Here is a 16,255-nt window from a genome sequence, read left to right as displayed (position 1 = left end):
TTGTATTTACACTGCTGTGTGGCCAGCTCCCTTCATAGGCTAACATTGGGGCTGCCCTCATACATTGTTTGAGTGGTAGCTTCTGATCTGAAAGGAGTGGGAAGGTCATATTTAGTATGGCCAGAATGGTGATACAAAATCCTGCTGGCTGATGAAGTTGGATTTAATATTACTATTTTAGAGATGCCTCTTTTAGAAACTGAGCATTTTTCTGCACTTAAATCTTTCTGTCCCTTCCAATCCACGTCTGGCTGGGTTTAGTTGACAGCTCCCTTGTGCATTCACTCAGACACACCCCAAACACAGGATACTCAGCCTCACTTGCATGCATCTACATTTTGAATGGGTCTTCCTGGGCTGGGAGGGTGGAGGGCCTGACACATGCATGTCAAAGGACAGTAGCCTGCCCTCACACAAAGGACTGCCACCCCACCTACTGGGACCCTGGCAGACAGTTTTGAACTGAAAGGAGACCTTGTGCACTTCTAAGCCACTCGTTGAAGTCTCCCCCACTTCAAAGGCACATTTCGGTATTTAAACAGGGCCTCCGCGCCTACCAATTCAGAAACTTCCTGGAGAAGATAACCTGAACCAGAACTTGCATCCTGCTAAGAAGAACTGCCTGGCTGCCCAAAGGCCTCACCTGTCTGCTTTCTGTGAAGGACTGCTGCCTTGCTGTTGCCCTGCTGCGTTGCTGCTCTCTGGCTGTGGTGGAAGTGCTCTCCAGGGGCGTGGATAGAGCTTGTCTCCTGTTCCCTGAAGTCTCAGGACCACAAAGACTTCATCTCTACAAGAAGGACTCCTTGTGCAGTGAAATTCGATGCACAGCCTGCCAGAAACATCACACAGCATGCACCGCGGTGAAAAATTCACTGCATGCCGAACCGGAACGACGCAGCCTGACTTTGCATCAAGAAGATCGATGCAGCACCTTCGCGGCGACCAGAAATTCGATGCACGGCCCACTGGATCGACGCCCAGCCGAGCCGGAACGACGCAGCCTGACTTCCAGAGAGGAAACAATGCAGCAGCTGCTGTGCGGTAGAAATTTCAATGCAACACCCACTGAATCGACGCAGCTCCTGTGACTTCGTCCTACCAGAGCAGGAAATCCACGCATCATCCCCAGGGCACCTGAAAACCCTGCAACCCGAAGAGGATCCATGACCAAGTGCCACAAAAACAGCACACAGCCATCCCTGCTTGAAAACTAAATGACTCATTGCCATGTGCGGCCCAAGAAATCGACGCACACCACTTTGTTGCCACGCATTTCTTCCTCTGCGTTTTTTTGCAGAGATTTTGCACGTCAACCAGGTACTTTGTGCTTGAAAGAAGCATTTGTTGCTTTTAAAAGACTTAAGACACTTTATATCACTTTTACAGTGATATCTCAACATTACTTATTGCATTTTAATTATTTTGACATGCATCTTATCAGATACATATTATATATTTTTCTAAACACTGTGTGGTATATTTTTGTGGTGCTATACTGTGTTAATATATGATTTATTGCACAAATACTTTACACATTGCCTTCTAAGTTAAGCCTGACTGCTCAGTGCCAAGCTACCAGAGGGTGGGCACAGGATGATTAGGATTGTGTGTGACTTACCCTGACTAGAGTGAGGGTCCTTGCTTGGACAGGGGGTAACCTGACTGCCAACCAAAGACCCAATTTCTATCATGGTCCTAAAGAAATATAATTTGGGTTCAAATTTCTGCAAAACTATCAGTCTAATTTATCAGGCCCCCATGGCTGGAATGGAAAGCTGACCGCACCATTTGGGATTACTAGAGGAACTAGACAGGGCTGCCCCCTCTCTCCTTTGTTTTTTTATGTATATATAGAACCCTTCACCAGGAAGATTAGGCAAAATATCTCGATCCCTCCCTACTGTGGTTGGGATTGGGGAAAAAAGTGGCCTTGTACACTGATGACCTCCTAGTATATACTTCAGATCTATCCAGGGTTTTTCCAGCACTGCTGGGTATGGCGGAGCGTTGTGGGATGATTTTGGGCAACCATATTAATGCAGGGAAAATTGAGATAATGGTATAGAATCAGAAAAAGGATCAGGGGCAGACAAAAAGTATAATGAGATACTTAGGATTGGTGATCATGCAAGACATTGAGCAGATTCCAGTGCTTAATTTGAAGAAAGCTTTGGAGGAGTTTAGCAAGTTGATGAGAGGATGGACATATCTCCCACTTCCAATCATTGGAAGAGTCAGTTTGATTAAAATGGTGATCTTGCTTAAGTTGACATTTTTATTCAACTCCATCCCCCTACGAATGGATAGGAGACATTTGGATACATTGCAACAAGCTATAAACTCTTTCATTTGGGCTCAGAAAGGTCCCAGGATCTCATGGAAAAACCTATGCAGAAGAAGAAAAAAAGGAGGCCTTGCCTTCTCGAACCTGCAATATTATGCATGGAAAATTCAATTGAGGAATGCTAGAATGCCTTTTTCCTCCCCAGATTCTTCAGCAATTGGTGATATATTTAGGTCCATGGTAGGCACTGTGAGAAGGGCAACTAGGTTCTTCTTATATAAATTTGGTGACCCCCAAATTCTTTAAACAGGTGAAGCTGAAAGTATTTTCGGATGTGGCAAAGGTGTGGTATAAGCTCAGGCAAGCAGCAAATATTGACTACTACTGCCAGTGGGCCTCTATTTGGGACTCCCCGGGCACCCTGGAGTGCTTGGGGGATGTTTTGCCGGCTACCCTCAGGAGGGCAGGTGTAGTGTACTGGGGGATCTTTTTAGGGATGGATCCCTCCTGCCATGGGAAGAGCTAACAGAGTTAACTGAGGGGAACCTCTCCAGACTGAAATATAATCATTTGAAAGGCTGGGCACAAGGGGTCAGGGCTAATATAGGTTCATCAAGTCAGTTGGAAGATAGGCTACTCATAGTCCCCCCGTGCCCCAGGGAGATATCAATCTGGTATTGGGAAATTTTAGATGCTGCTAACAGAGGTTTTAAGCTACCAGATGCTCTTTGGTGGGAAAGTATGCCCATTGAGTAGTTGGAAGACAAATGGCAAGCATCTATGAACACCTTGTTTAGGGTAGTTAAGCCTGCCCCTTAGAGCAGAAATCATCTCTCTACTTTACACAGTGCCTTTGTCTCCCCTTATAGACTTTCAAAAATGAAGAAGGAGGAAGTCAGATGTGCAAAGTGTGGCCTGCAGAGAGCATCCGATGTCCAAATGTTCATGGGATGTCCATCAATATACTGTTTCTTGGAAGAGGTGTGCAAAACTTTGTAGAGTATTTTGAAACAGGTGATCCTGATTAGTCTCCCCTTGATAATTTTTGGTCTACTAGAGGAAGGCACCATTAACCACAAGAGGCAAAATAGCATATTTCTACAAAATCGAGAATATAGTACTCATGAGTCAGTGTTCATTAAACAATAATGATATTCCATACATTTCTGGAAGAGATAAGATGACTTTCAACATATATGTCAATATCCTCAGATTGAATATCAATGTCCAAATCCAAAAGAACAAAACTGTCAAATATGTTGCTCCAAACTTGTTACATGATCTGAAATCAAAGTCCAAATTTCTTCAGTCAAGATTCAGTAATATTCTTCAAAAGTATCATAAATGCCTACAGCACCTGGTATTCCCAGACGGACTCCCATCCAAGTACTAACCAGGCCCAACCCTGCTTAGCTTCTAAGATCAGATGAGATCAGACACATTGAGGGTGGTATGGCCTAGACAAAGGCGAAGTGAGGAGCAGGCATAAGAGGAATATGTTATTCTATGCTATACTGCTGGCTAGAAGGCAAATTTAGTGTAAATGGATCTCAGGATCCCTCCCATGCATGTATATTGGCTTAATGATCTTCTTACAACATCGAAAATAGACAGGGCAGTGGGAGTTTAAAAAAAAAAAGGAAAGGTGATAGTCACCACTGTTGGAATGGAGGGGCTGTCAAGGACAAGTGTAGTGAACTGGCCACGGAATTACATAGCAGTCCAGTGATTATACAGTGCCTCACTCTCTTGTCTCTAGCAATGCGTTTCTATCCATGAGGTTGAATGAGAGAGACCCACTTCCCTCCCTCCCACCTGGCAGTAGCCGCTTCTGTATTGGAGTGGGCGCAACATGACATGGTTCCGAGACGGCTTGGAGTCTGTGGTGTATGATGACAAAAAAAATGTTTGTGCAAAATCTTTGGCCCACCAGCATATTCCTAGGTAATTCCCAAATTTCACATACCTAGAATTTGGTTGTATTTTTCTATTTCACATTAAGCAAAATGTTGTGTGACTTTTGCCCTTGGGGGACTGATTGACATGGAAAATATCCCACTCAGAGACATTCTATTCTCAAATGAGACAGTCCACTAAAACCAGCAGATTGCCAGTGTTAGAAATGGGGTCTTTGGTTGGCAGTCAGGTTACCCCCTGTTCAAGCAAGGACCCTCACTCTAGTCAGGGTAAAAGAGAATCACCCTCAGCTAACACCCCCTTACCACCCTGGTAGCTTGGCATGAGCAGGCAGGCTTAACTTCATAGTGCTAGGTGTAAAGTATTTGTACCAACACACACACACAGTAACTCAATGAAAACACTACAAAATGACACAACACAGGTTTAGAAAAATAGAAAATATTTATCTAAACAAAACAAGACCAAAACGACAAAAATCCACAATACACAAGTCATCAATTAAACACCAAAATGAGCCCTCATGTAATTTTCAATCAACCAATCAATCACTTTGTAAGTGCGCTACTCACCTGTTAGGGTCTCAAGGCACTAGAGGGGGGTACTACTGCTCTAAAAGCCAGGTCTTGAGACGTTTCCTGAAGGTCAGAAGGTCCTGGATCAGACGTAGGTTGACGGGGAGTTTAACCACAACGCTAATGCTGTTAGCGTGGAAATGTACCTGGGTGCATCAAAAATAACCCTGCATGGGCGAGTGTGCGATGCGTCGATATCACTCACGAGCAAGACCGTGCGTTGTTTCTCCTTCAGTCGAGTCGATGTGCATTGTTTCTTCTCTCAGCAGGTGAACGATGCGTCAATTTGAACCGCACTCTCGGGTCCGGGCAGGCCATGCATCGTTTTTACATGCCCAGCAACGTTTGCGTTGGAAATCCTGCCGCACGGTGATCCAAAAACCATGCAGCGCGGATTGTGATCTCACCAGCTTCCGTCAGCGATACTGCGTGTCCTTTCTCCAGCCGTGTGCGTTGATCTTTCAGTCTCGCTGCAGGTGAGCATCGATTTTCAGCTGCGAAGCCGACGGTGCTTTCATTCTTCAGCCGCGGATCGGAGTTGCGCCGATCTTTTCCCCGCATGACGGTTGGTGCAAGGATTTCTCACTCTTGGCATGCCAGCTGCTCCTTTCAGGGTCCCAAGAACTGGATGGGCACCACTTAGCAGAGTAGGAGTCTCAGCAGAGGCTCCAGGTGCTGGCAGAGAGAAGTCTTTGCTGTCACTGAGACTTCGAACAACAGGATGCAAGCTGTAAAACAAACCCTTGGAGAGTTCTACACAAGAAGGAAGACACACAAAGTCCAGTCTTTGTCCTTTAGCACAGGCAGAAGCAGCAACTGCAGGATAGCTCCACAAAACACAGTCACAAGCAGGGCAGCTCTTCTTCCTCAGCTCTTCTCCAGACCTCTTGGTTTATAAAAGTGTTCTAAAGTCTGTGGTTTTGGGTGCCCTTCTTATACCCATTTTGGCCTTTGAGGTAGGCTTACTTCAAAGAAAAGTCTCTCTTGTTTGTGAAATCCTGCCTAGCCCAGGCCAGGCCACAGACACACACCAGGGGGTTGAAGACTGCATTGTGTGAGGGCAGGCACAGCCCTTTCAGGTGTGAGTGACCACTCCTCCCCTCCCTCCTTACAGAGCTACTAATGTGGGTGGTACAAACAGTGCTGCAGGCCCACTAGTAGCATTTGATTTACAGGCCCTGGGCACCTCTAGTGCACTTCACTAGGGACTTACTAGTAAATCAAATATGCCAATTATGGATGAACCAATTACATACACATTTTGTATAGGAGCACTTGCACTTTAGCATTGGTTAGCAGTGGAAAAGTGCCCAGAGTAACAAAAACAGCAAAAACAGAGTCCAGCATACATCAACAACCTGGTAAACAAAGGCAAAAAGTTAAGGGAGACCACGCCAAGGATGAAAAGTCTAACTGCCAGTATCTTGCCTCACTTTTCTTGGCGAGGTATTTCATGTAATCTGCGTAATTTCATGAAAATAAATTTCGCACACTCTTTCGAACAGTGCCACAAAACTGACATTTAACAATTGAAATATTTAAAGCAACAGTAATTGCAGGCCAACTCAAATGCAGGCCTTCTCCAGTATCCATGTTCTTTAAGTTTGTGTTTCATTTGTTTTAATTCAACCCCGTTTGTGACTCATATTCCTTGAAGTCAGATGTCCAGATCTTCACAACTGTTGCGCAGTGACTGGACTTTCTGTGGACTGTTTTTGTGCAAAGTTATGGGCATCACTGGTAATACATTGTGAGTGACATTTTTGTAGCAATATGTTCCCACTGTGTTCTTGCAAAACATGAAGGGCATATTTTCTGTCACACTATGAGAAGCATATTCTTCTGTACATCCAGATGGGCATTGGGCATATTCGTCACACACTGCAGCACATATAAGGGAATTATTCTAGTGGCTAATTTGTGAAAAGGTGTCAGACCCCAACTTATTTCTCAGGAAGCTACTGGGCTCACACCTTCCACTGCCTTTACTAGGTCTGCCAAATGCCAGTTCCATCACTTTCTGCAAAGTCTCACACAGATCCATGGGTGATTTTTTCGACTATTTCAAACCACCTCGAGTTGTAAGAATACACTAGACACAATATTCATTATGTATTTTTAAGTATATGGAACTGTGAAACCCTTTGGTGGTCTTAAAGAAGGTTTGACCACACCACTGTGTGGTGCAGTGTCATGATAAAGTGCTAGTGTTTGTAAATAGGTGCTTGTTACTGAGCACCTGCAAAAACTGCCAGAAGTTGAATGGGGAGGGGGTTATTTACAAAAGGCCTACGCCACCGGAACATTACTTTTTTAGAAGCTATGGTGGAGCAGGACTCTCAGTCATATCTATGATGCAAAGCCACCCTGCCTGGCAACAAAATGTCCATTGTATGTTAAAGAGCTGCTTACTCGCCAAATAGCGAATCAGGAGTGTTAGAAATTGGGTTTTTGGTTGGCAGTCAGGTTACCCCCTGTCCAAGCAAAAGCCCTCACTCTAGTCAGGGTAAGTCACAAACAATCCAAGATTATCCTGTGCCCACCCTCTGGTAGCTTGGCACGAGCAGTCAGGCTTAACTTAGAAGGCAATGTGTAAATTATTTGTGCAATAAATCATACAATACCACCATATAGCACCACAAAAATACACCACACAGTGTTTATAAAAATATATAATATTTATCAGGATAATTGTAGGTCAAAACGAATAAAGTTGCAATGTGAATTTGTAGAGATATCACTGAAAAGTGATATGAAGTGTCTTAAGTCTTTAAAAAGCAAACAAAGTCTCTTTCAAGCACAAAGTACCTGGTTTGGAGTGGAAAATCTCCTCAGAGGGCCACAGAAGAAGAGATACGTGGAAAAATGGTGTGTGCGTCGATTTCTCCCAAGCACACACGGACTTGTGTCGTTATTTTCCACGCGGGGAAGTCGTGCGCCGTTTTCCGGCGCGCGGATAGTCTCTTTCTGTGGATCGCGGGGATTACCAGATATCCCGTGTCTGTGCGTTGATTTTCCTGCTTGTTTTCCGGCTGCGCGTCGAAATTTAGATCTCACGGCAGGCGTCGCGTCGATTTCTCCTCTGGAGGTCGGGCGGCGTTGTCCTTGCGAAGCCGTGCGTCGATGTTCCGGTCGTCCCGAAGGTGTCGCGTCGGTGTGCGGTGTTTTTCTCAACGCGGAACAAGCTGTGTGTCGAAAATTTCGTCGCACGGAGCGTCCAAGTGAAAAAGAGAAGTCTTTTTGGTCCTGAGACTTCAGGGAACAGGAGGCAAGCTCTATCCAAGCCCTTGGAGAGCACTTTCACAGCCAGACAAGAGTTCAGCAAGGCAGCAGGCCAACAGCAAGGCAGCAGTCCTTTGTAGAAAGCAGACAGGTGAGTCCTTTGAGCAGCCAGGCAGTTCTTCTTGGCAGGATGTAGTTTCTGGTTCAGGTTTCTTCTCCAGCAAGTGGCTCATGAGGTAGGGCAGAGGCCCTGTTTTATACAAGTTGCGCCTTTGAAGTGGGGGTGACTTCAAAGAGTGTCTAAGAAATGCACCAAGCCCCCTTTCAGTTCAATCCTGTCTGCCAGAGTCCCAGTAGGGGGTGTGGCAGTCCTTTGTGTGAGGGCAGGCCCTCCACCCTCCCAGCCCAGGAAGACCCATTCAAAATGCAGATGTGTGCAAGTGAGGCTGAGTACCCTGTGTTTGGGGTGTGTCGGAGTGAATGCACAAGGAGCTGTCAACTAAACCTAGCCAGACGTGGATTGAAGGGCACAACAAGATTTAAGTGCAAAGAAATGCTCACTTTCTAAAAGTGGCATTTCTAGAATAGTAATATTAAATCCGACTTCACCAGTCAGCAGGACTTTATATTACCATTCTGGCCATACTAAATATGACCTTCCTGCTCCTTTGAGATCAGCAGCTGCCACTTCAACAGTGTATGAGGGCAGCCCCAATGTTAGCCTTTGAAGGAAGCAGGCCTCACAGTAGTGTAAAAACTAATTTAGGAGTTTTACACTACCAGGACATATAACTACACAGGTACATGTCCTGCCTTTTACCCACACAGCACCCTGCTCTAGGGGTTACCTAGGCACACATAAGGGACGACTTATATGTAGAAAAAGGGGAGTTCTAGGCTTGGCAAGTACTTTTAAATTCCAAGTCGAAGTGGCAGTGAAACTGCACACACAGGCCTTGCAATGGCAGGCCTGAGACAAGGTTAAGGGGCTACTGAAGTGGGTGGCACAACCAGTGCTGCAGGCCCACTAACAGCATTTAATCTACAGGCCCTAGGCACATATAGTGCACTCTACTAGGTACTTATAAGTAAATTAAATAGCCAATCGTGCATAAACCGATCAATAGTACAATTTACACAGAGAGCATATGCACTTTAGCACTGGTTAGCAGTGGTAAGGTGCCCAGAGGTCAAAAGCCAACAACAACAGGTCAGAAACAATAGGAGGAAGGAGGCAAAAAGTTTGGGGATTACCCTGTCAAAAAGCCAGGTACAACAAGGAGGGACTGCACATTTTGCCCTAGTTAATAATCTTGGTGAACCCATGTGTTCAAACTATCTGGCCTTATAGTACATTTGTTGATTAATGGTTATCTAGTATTCCAGCTTTGCACCAGAGTTACACTTTCTTATATGGATCATGGGCAATACAACTTTGCACTATTTTGCACTTTAGTAACGGGCTAATGTTGATCACCTGGTCCGTGCTTTCCGCTGGCATTTTAAGCACTGATCAAGAGCAACTTTATTCTGCATTGACTAAACCTTACATGATTTAGTACCATCCTACATTTTAGTGACCGGCCAATCCCAGTTACCTTGTAATCTGTGTCTTTTGTTGGTGATTTTAATTTAATTACTTCCCTGCCAATATGCATCTTAGTTACTGGGGGTGCTGGACTAATCTTTCTGTCTTATGTACCACAATCTATTGGGCTTCATACATGTTTATGACAAGCCGCTTGCCCACAATCCAATTGTATCACAACAATTGGGCACAAATGTTACTTTTAAATGTTTAGGTACACTGTTTTAACTATTGATACACTTTTTCTAACAGGTCAATCACAAATCTGTATTTTAACTGTTGTAGTGTGCTCTTGCAATGATTTTAATTAATCAGCAATAAAGTATTCCTTACATTGCCTAGTTCCTGGGAAGCAGCATGGTAGAAAGGAGTCCCAGCTATAAATACCGAGGGGTTTGACTAGACAAGCGCCATTCTCCAAGGCTTCATCTGAACTCATCAAAGTCTCATCTTGCTTCACTAATTGCTGCCTTTCAAAAATTACACAACAAATTTCCAACGCCAATTTGGAAACCAACTCTGGCAGCAATCAAAGCAAAACTGATCCCAATGTTGTCTTACAGATCAGTAGCCTTCCCAGGAAAACTAGGTATATTTCTGAACAATGCCCACAGTGAAGTCTAACTCCTGCTATTCCATCTCCCAACATTACACATCACATGCACAAATCGCGGTTGGAATTTGGGCTTTACAAGCAAGGTCTAATACAGCAAAGCGCCCTTCTCACCCACCTGTCATAATTAAGATCGGGCTCTCAGAACACTCTAAAAGCACTAATCTGGATAGAGATTCAGGACAACAGTCAAGTGAACTGCTGGGCCCAGGCGAGAAGAAAACCTTTAGTAGCACTGGCCTCTCAACATTTGTGGAAAACACACTTACCACATCACACCTTTAAACTCGCAGTCACAAACAAAGAAGACTTTTATCCTGGGCACAAAACAAGGAATGCTTTCAGAAGCATAGACACTAATGGCTATGTATCAATACATACACATCGCCAATGCCACAGAGCTAACTCTTGGAAACGATCAAAAACATTTACAAATCTAAATCTTTGGCGTAGAGACGTGGTCTGTTATCAACAAAGACTTTCATGGGCACCAGAACCAACTTCAATGTTTTGCAGGTTGTGTCAGGGGTTGGCCAAATCTTTTTTTGCACATATTATGCATATGCCCTATTTGGCAACCGGAACGCAGAAAGCTTTTACACAAACTTCTTTAATGTTAATGGAGTAAGAACATGCCACCAAGCCTTATTGTTCTGCTTGCAAGACCGGAGCCCTCAAGTAATAGCTTACCTGGTAAAATTTACTATCACTGTGGAACAACAGTTCAAAGTACTCGTACAACCAAAACTGAGGAATCATGCCCTAAATGCTTTCCCCTGCTCTTCTGTGCTTTCTATGCACCAGTACTTTACTGTGTGTTCATCTATCTCAATGAAGGAGACCTAATCTAGAGTCTGTCAGTGATCTGCAGTCAACTGAACTTTTTTAACTGTTTTACTTTGGTAAAAGACATCCTATTCTTCAATTTATTCTCTGTGGGTTCGTTTTTTTTAGATAGCATCAAGAACAAATACTGAAGAGTAGATGCACGAGCAATTTACCTCAATTTACCTCGTGACTTCATGTATTAGTATAGCTTGTTCTTTTAATTTGATTTTACACTGATTAACCCAATGTTTTCATATCATGAAAAGGTTTAAATTAACTATAACATGATTAGTAAACTTTGAAACTGTGGGTTACTCTGTCACAATGGTGACTGATATTACATTCGCCAAAATCTAAATCCCATTATATCCAATGTGATTTAGGTTTCAGCGGACAAGATATCTGTAACCATTGTGATGGAGTAACCCATCTGCCAAGTTCTAGATCAGGCCCTGAGTCAGAAATGTGCCCACAATTCCGTGGAGGAGTGTCTTAAAGGTGTCTGTTTAGCATGCTAGGGTATATTAAACCATACCAGAAACTATGGCTCCAGCTATTCTGTTTGTTGCTACATCATGCAAAATATTTAATTATTGCTCCACCACATCCCTTTAAGCTCTGCATACATTCTAAACAGCACAATCATTTGAGGCTCTGACAACTGGAGCCTGCACTGACCCATCTTTTCAAACCTCTAAGTTCACTTAGGCAGTTTACTGAACATTTTAATACTCAGGTTTATTTGTCAAACATTATTATGTAAGTTTCAAAAGTGTGGCATTTATATAATGTAAAAAACGCGGAATCTGGAACTGGTGCGTTCTTTCTAAAACCGGCTGTGCACTGGAGCTTCGGCGAAATGAATGTAGTGCATAATCTTAAGTAATTCAAGTGATGTCATGTTACATGAGATTCTCAAAAAATCCTGAAATTATGCTGTTATACAATATTTCAATATTATAGGCCATGCGCATGTATGTGCCATCTGCAGGAAAACCTAGAAAAACCAGAATGCAAACAGCTGCTGTGTGCTGTGCTATTTGCACTTATTTATGCAAAGAAGCAAGCAAACTGCATACAAAAAGAACAATTAACCATAGTGTCAAATGGCAGTTTTGCATTTTCTGCAAATATATGTAATTTTGCATATTTTTTTCTAAAATGTCGCTTAGTGACACAAAAGCAAATTATATGAATTTCACACACACCTAATTTAGCACTGCTCTCCTTTCACGATTCTTAGCTGATCTGTCAGAAGCACCGATTTATCTGTGTCGTTTTCCCTTGTCGTGTTCCCCTAAAGTTGCAATGGAGAGGGTGAAATGGCTGCTGTATGAAGACCATCTGGTGCTTGTCCATTATAAACACACATTGGATTACAGTGTGAGATCAGTGCACTAGAACAATAAAGCACCATCAATAAAATTTATCTAAGGCACATTCTAAACTGTAATTCTAGAATTAAGGAGACTGCACATTAGAGCATAATTACAGTAATTTGTATTTAGCGCTCTGGAAAATGGGGGCCAAGATTTCAGCAATTTGTTTGTGGTATACAAAGACATACAAAGCAGGTAAAGCTTAAAAGTAAGTCTAAGCAAGGCAGGGTCATCATTCTTCCCACCTTTGTCTTTCATCTACCATAGTGGTTATTTTCCTGTACTCGGGCATGCCTTTGCCCTTGGTTACATTTGCTGGATATAGCCGCAGCATGCTACCAATTTCTTGGAAGATAGACTGTTTATGCCTCTAAAAGGGAAACATTGTGGGGCACATTTATACCCCATTTGGGCTGAATTTGCGTCATTTTTTATGATGCAAATTCAGCACAAAACTAACTCCATATCTATATTTTGACGTTAAACCTGTTTACTGTTTAGATGCGTGAACCTACCTTGCGTCAATGAGATGTAAGGTAGGCATTCCCATCTAAAAAATGGTGCTAATCCCATAGCCCCATATTTATCCTCCCATGCTAAAATGACGCACAGGTGGCTTTGTACCATTATTTAACGCCTGGGTCCAACCAGGCGTTAAGGAACCTGTGGACCCATTTCCGTGGATAAACACCATGAAATGGGTCCACAGGGGCCCTCCTTAAGCCCCAGGAACACCCCCACCCACACCAGAGGGACACAAGAGGATGGGGACCCGATCCCAAGTAAGTAGGGTAAGTATAGGTAAGTATTTTTTTTTTTAATTAAAGTGCCATTGGGGCTCTACATGGGGCCCCCTGCATGGCACAGGGTGCAATGGCCATGTCCAGGGTACACTGGTCCCCTGTGCTGGCCATTGGGGTGGTGGGCATGACTCCTGTCTTTTCTAACATAGGAGTCATGTGGTATGGATGGTTTTGTGTCAGAAAAAGACGGTAGGCTGGTTAGAGTCATCTTTTTTTACTCTAACCAGCTTAATGTAATTTTTTGGTGCAAAATCCCCTTCTCCCATACTGCCAGCCACACCCAGCTAACGTAATTTTTTTTACATAAGCCCACCTTTTGCACCGGCTTGTGCCACTCCATAAATATGGTGCCCGGCTGGTGCTCAGGAATGGCGCAAGCCGGTGCTAAACTTTTTGGTGCAAAACTGCATTAGTGCAGTTTTGCACCAAAAAGTATAAATATGCCCCTAAGTCTACAATGCTTGCCTTGCATGCTTCCAATCAGCCAGGAAACTCGCCTTAAATCACTCTAGGCACTATAAAAGAGCACATAGAATGTCTACACCATAAAAAGAGACTTGCCATATTATAGCCAGCAATCCAATCCCATAACAAACACATATATTAACAATCGTAATCTTTAATGCTGTGCGGGAGCTGACAACTGTCGCGTGGGAAGGAACAGCTGATTGTCTCTCACCTTGTTTATTTGAAATCTGAATTATTAGCTTTGCATGCAATAAAAATGTGCATACCCGTAACAGGTTCAAAATACATTTGGCATTTCAGCCCCATTTTTTTTTTTTATTATACAGCCATTTTGATAAAGCCATCAACATGTAAATGTGTATTTCGGTAAGTTTTTAAGAAAGAAGAACATATTTAAATCCTAGAAATAATTGAAAATCGGTGCAATTACCGTCGCAGCACAAACGTAGTCAGAACAAAGGCCCATGATTATCTAAAACAGCAGTCGTGATCTCTTATTTAGACGAGATCACCAAAAATCGTCTCTTATTCCCTCCACTAGACTAGCGCAATCACGGGAGGATGAAGGAACATGCCTCTAATGGGAGAAGTGCTCACACGTACCGCTCCTCCTCAGATTCGGCCCTTACTGTCTGCCGCCTAATCTGTAAAAGTAGCATGCGTGAGCAAAGGCTGGCAGCAGGGTTGTGCTAAAATAACGGTTTTACTTGCCATTCACTACTGACCAATTATTGGGCATTAGAAACGTTTGCACCTGACCAAGTACTTTCATTTTCGAAACCAGTAGCCTCCTAGTCTAGGAAAATGAGTGCTGCTGCCCTCTGATGAGACTTTGGCCCTTACTGAGTGTTGGGGGGAACCACATTAGTGTTATTGTAGCTGAAATCACAAGTGAACAGGGCTGTGGCAATTCTAGTGTGCAGTTTTTCTGCATCATTACAATTCTTTTACTGATTCATATGTGTCTTCCCCAGACAAATTTCACTTTCCGGCACCAGGCTAAATTTGTCCAGGCAAAAGCTGAAGGTGCAGGTTTTTCTTCAAATTCTATAATACCTATTGAGCCGGTAAGTACCAGTTTCCTCAAAAGGTAGAAAGAGGGCCTTTGTGGGAATAAAATATCATGTCAATTTACAGAATTCTACATAATAGTCTACTTTCTGTTTGTGACTGCTAGATATTCATTCAAGTCAGAAGAAAGAGTGTGAAGTCTTTAACAAGATTGCAGCCATTCAGAACTGTACTAGATGTCCTTCTCAAGTCAGAAGAAAACTGCTCAACAAGTCTGGCACAAAGCTGCAAAAACTCATGTTGTTACTAAATGTCCCTCTTGAGTAGGATGTAACTGCTTCAAATGTCCTTCACAAAGTTGAGGAGCTGTAGCTTTAACATAAAAATTTACATATCCACTTTTGCTACAGTGTGCTTTCAATAGGATACATACATATGCCAATGCTGTAAAGATCAACCAATTATATTTGTGTAATAGCAATCACTGGTTAAGTCAAGTGCCTCTACTGTATTGTTGAGAAACTGTTTTTTGAGAGGCACTATATTGATGTCTGATTAAAACCAATAAAGATATTTGGTGAAGGACATAGATATCTATAAATATAAATAAATTATCTACTGGCGGTTGTGAGTAGGTAGTTATAGTTAGGACCATGTTTCCATGGAAAAATCGTTTTTTAACTTGTCTATATCTTTGGCACCGTTTGAGGAATCTTCACAAATGTTTCCCAAAAAGTAGCTAGTTGATTCTTATTGTGCACCAGAAGTTTCTGGGTGATCCGCCAAGAGGGGCCAAGAAAAAGGGGGCTGAAAAACAGTGCGTTTCCGTTGTTAATTCCCATGGGACCTGTCAGCACGTCTACAACCCGAACCACTGGACCGAACTACAACAAATTTGGCAGAAAGCTAGCTGGTGGTATGCAGATTGTGCTTTTTGATATTTGGTGTAAATCTGTTCAGTAATTTAGGAGCTATTTAAGGGCAAATACATTTGTATATCTCTGGCCACAAATATTTCCAGAAATGCAAATTTTTTCACAAATGCGCACGTGAAAAGAAGCATTGCAATTGGCTGACCGCTGCCTGACTAGAAAGTTGTGACCACCATTTTATTTCACGGGACACGGTCCCCAGGGGTGAAAATTCAAATTGAAAGTGGCATAATTGGTCAGGATGAAGGTAACTTGACCCCAGGCGTGTGATATAGGTGTGTTCTAGGAACAAATTATAAGATTAATATAATTTTGCATTTTGCATCACGGCACACAATATTCACAAAATATTCACGATTATGGAATAATTTGAAAGAAAAACCACAGACTCATTCATACACTAATTCATTCACTCATGCATGCACTCAGAGGCTCAGACACCCACCCACACACCCACTCAGACACTCATGCACCCACTCAGACCCACTCATAGTCTCAGACACACACACATCCACTGACAGACACAGACCCTGTGGCCATCCTGTGTTGCGCACGGCTAAAAGCCATGCATTGCGTGGGGTTAGTGGGTTAAAAGGGCTTGGCTGCAGGGGCCAGGCCTTGTGACCAACCCCCAC

The 16,255-nt window shown here is 43.2% G+C and overlaps 1 protein-coding gene and 1 pseudogene across 2 annotated transcripts in view; both read right to left on the bottom strand.

Moving 5' to 3' along the window:
• The window catches only part of ASIC2 (acid sensing ion channel subunit 2), a 1,882,574-nt gene that overhangs the window by 1,799,903 nt on the left and 66,416 nt on the right, over positions 1-16,255 (bottom strand). The window lies entirely within an intron of this gene.
• LOC138302246 (5S ribosomal RNA) lies at positions 3,630-3,747 on the bottom strand (annotated as a pseudogene).

The sequence above is a fragment of the Pleurodeles waltl genome, chromosome 6 (assembly GCF_031143425.1).
Source record: "Pleurodeles waltl isolate 20211129_DDA chromosome 6, aPleWal1.hap1.20221129, whole genome shotgun sequence".
NCBI classification, from domain to species: Eukaryota; Metazoa; Chordata; class Amphibia; order Caudata; family Salamandridae; genus Pleurodeles; species Pleurodeles waltl.
This window is presented reverse-complemented; position numbering and strand designations above follow the sequence as displayed.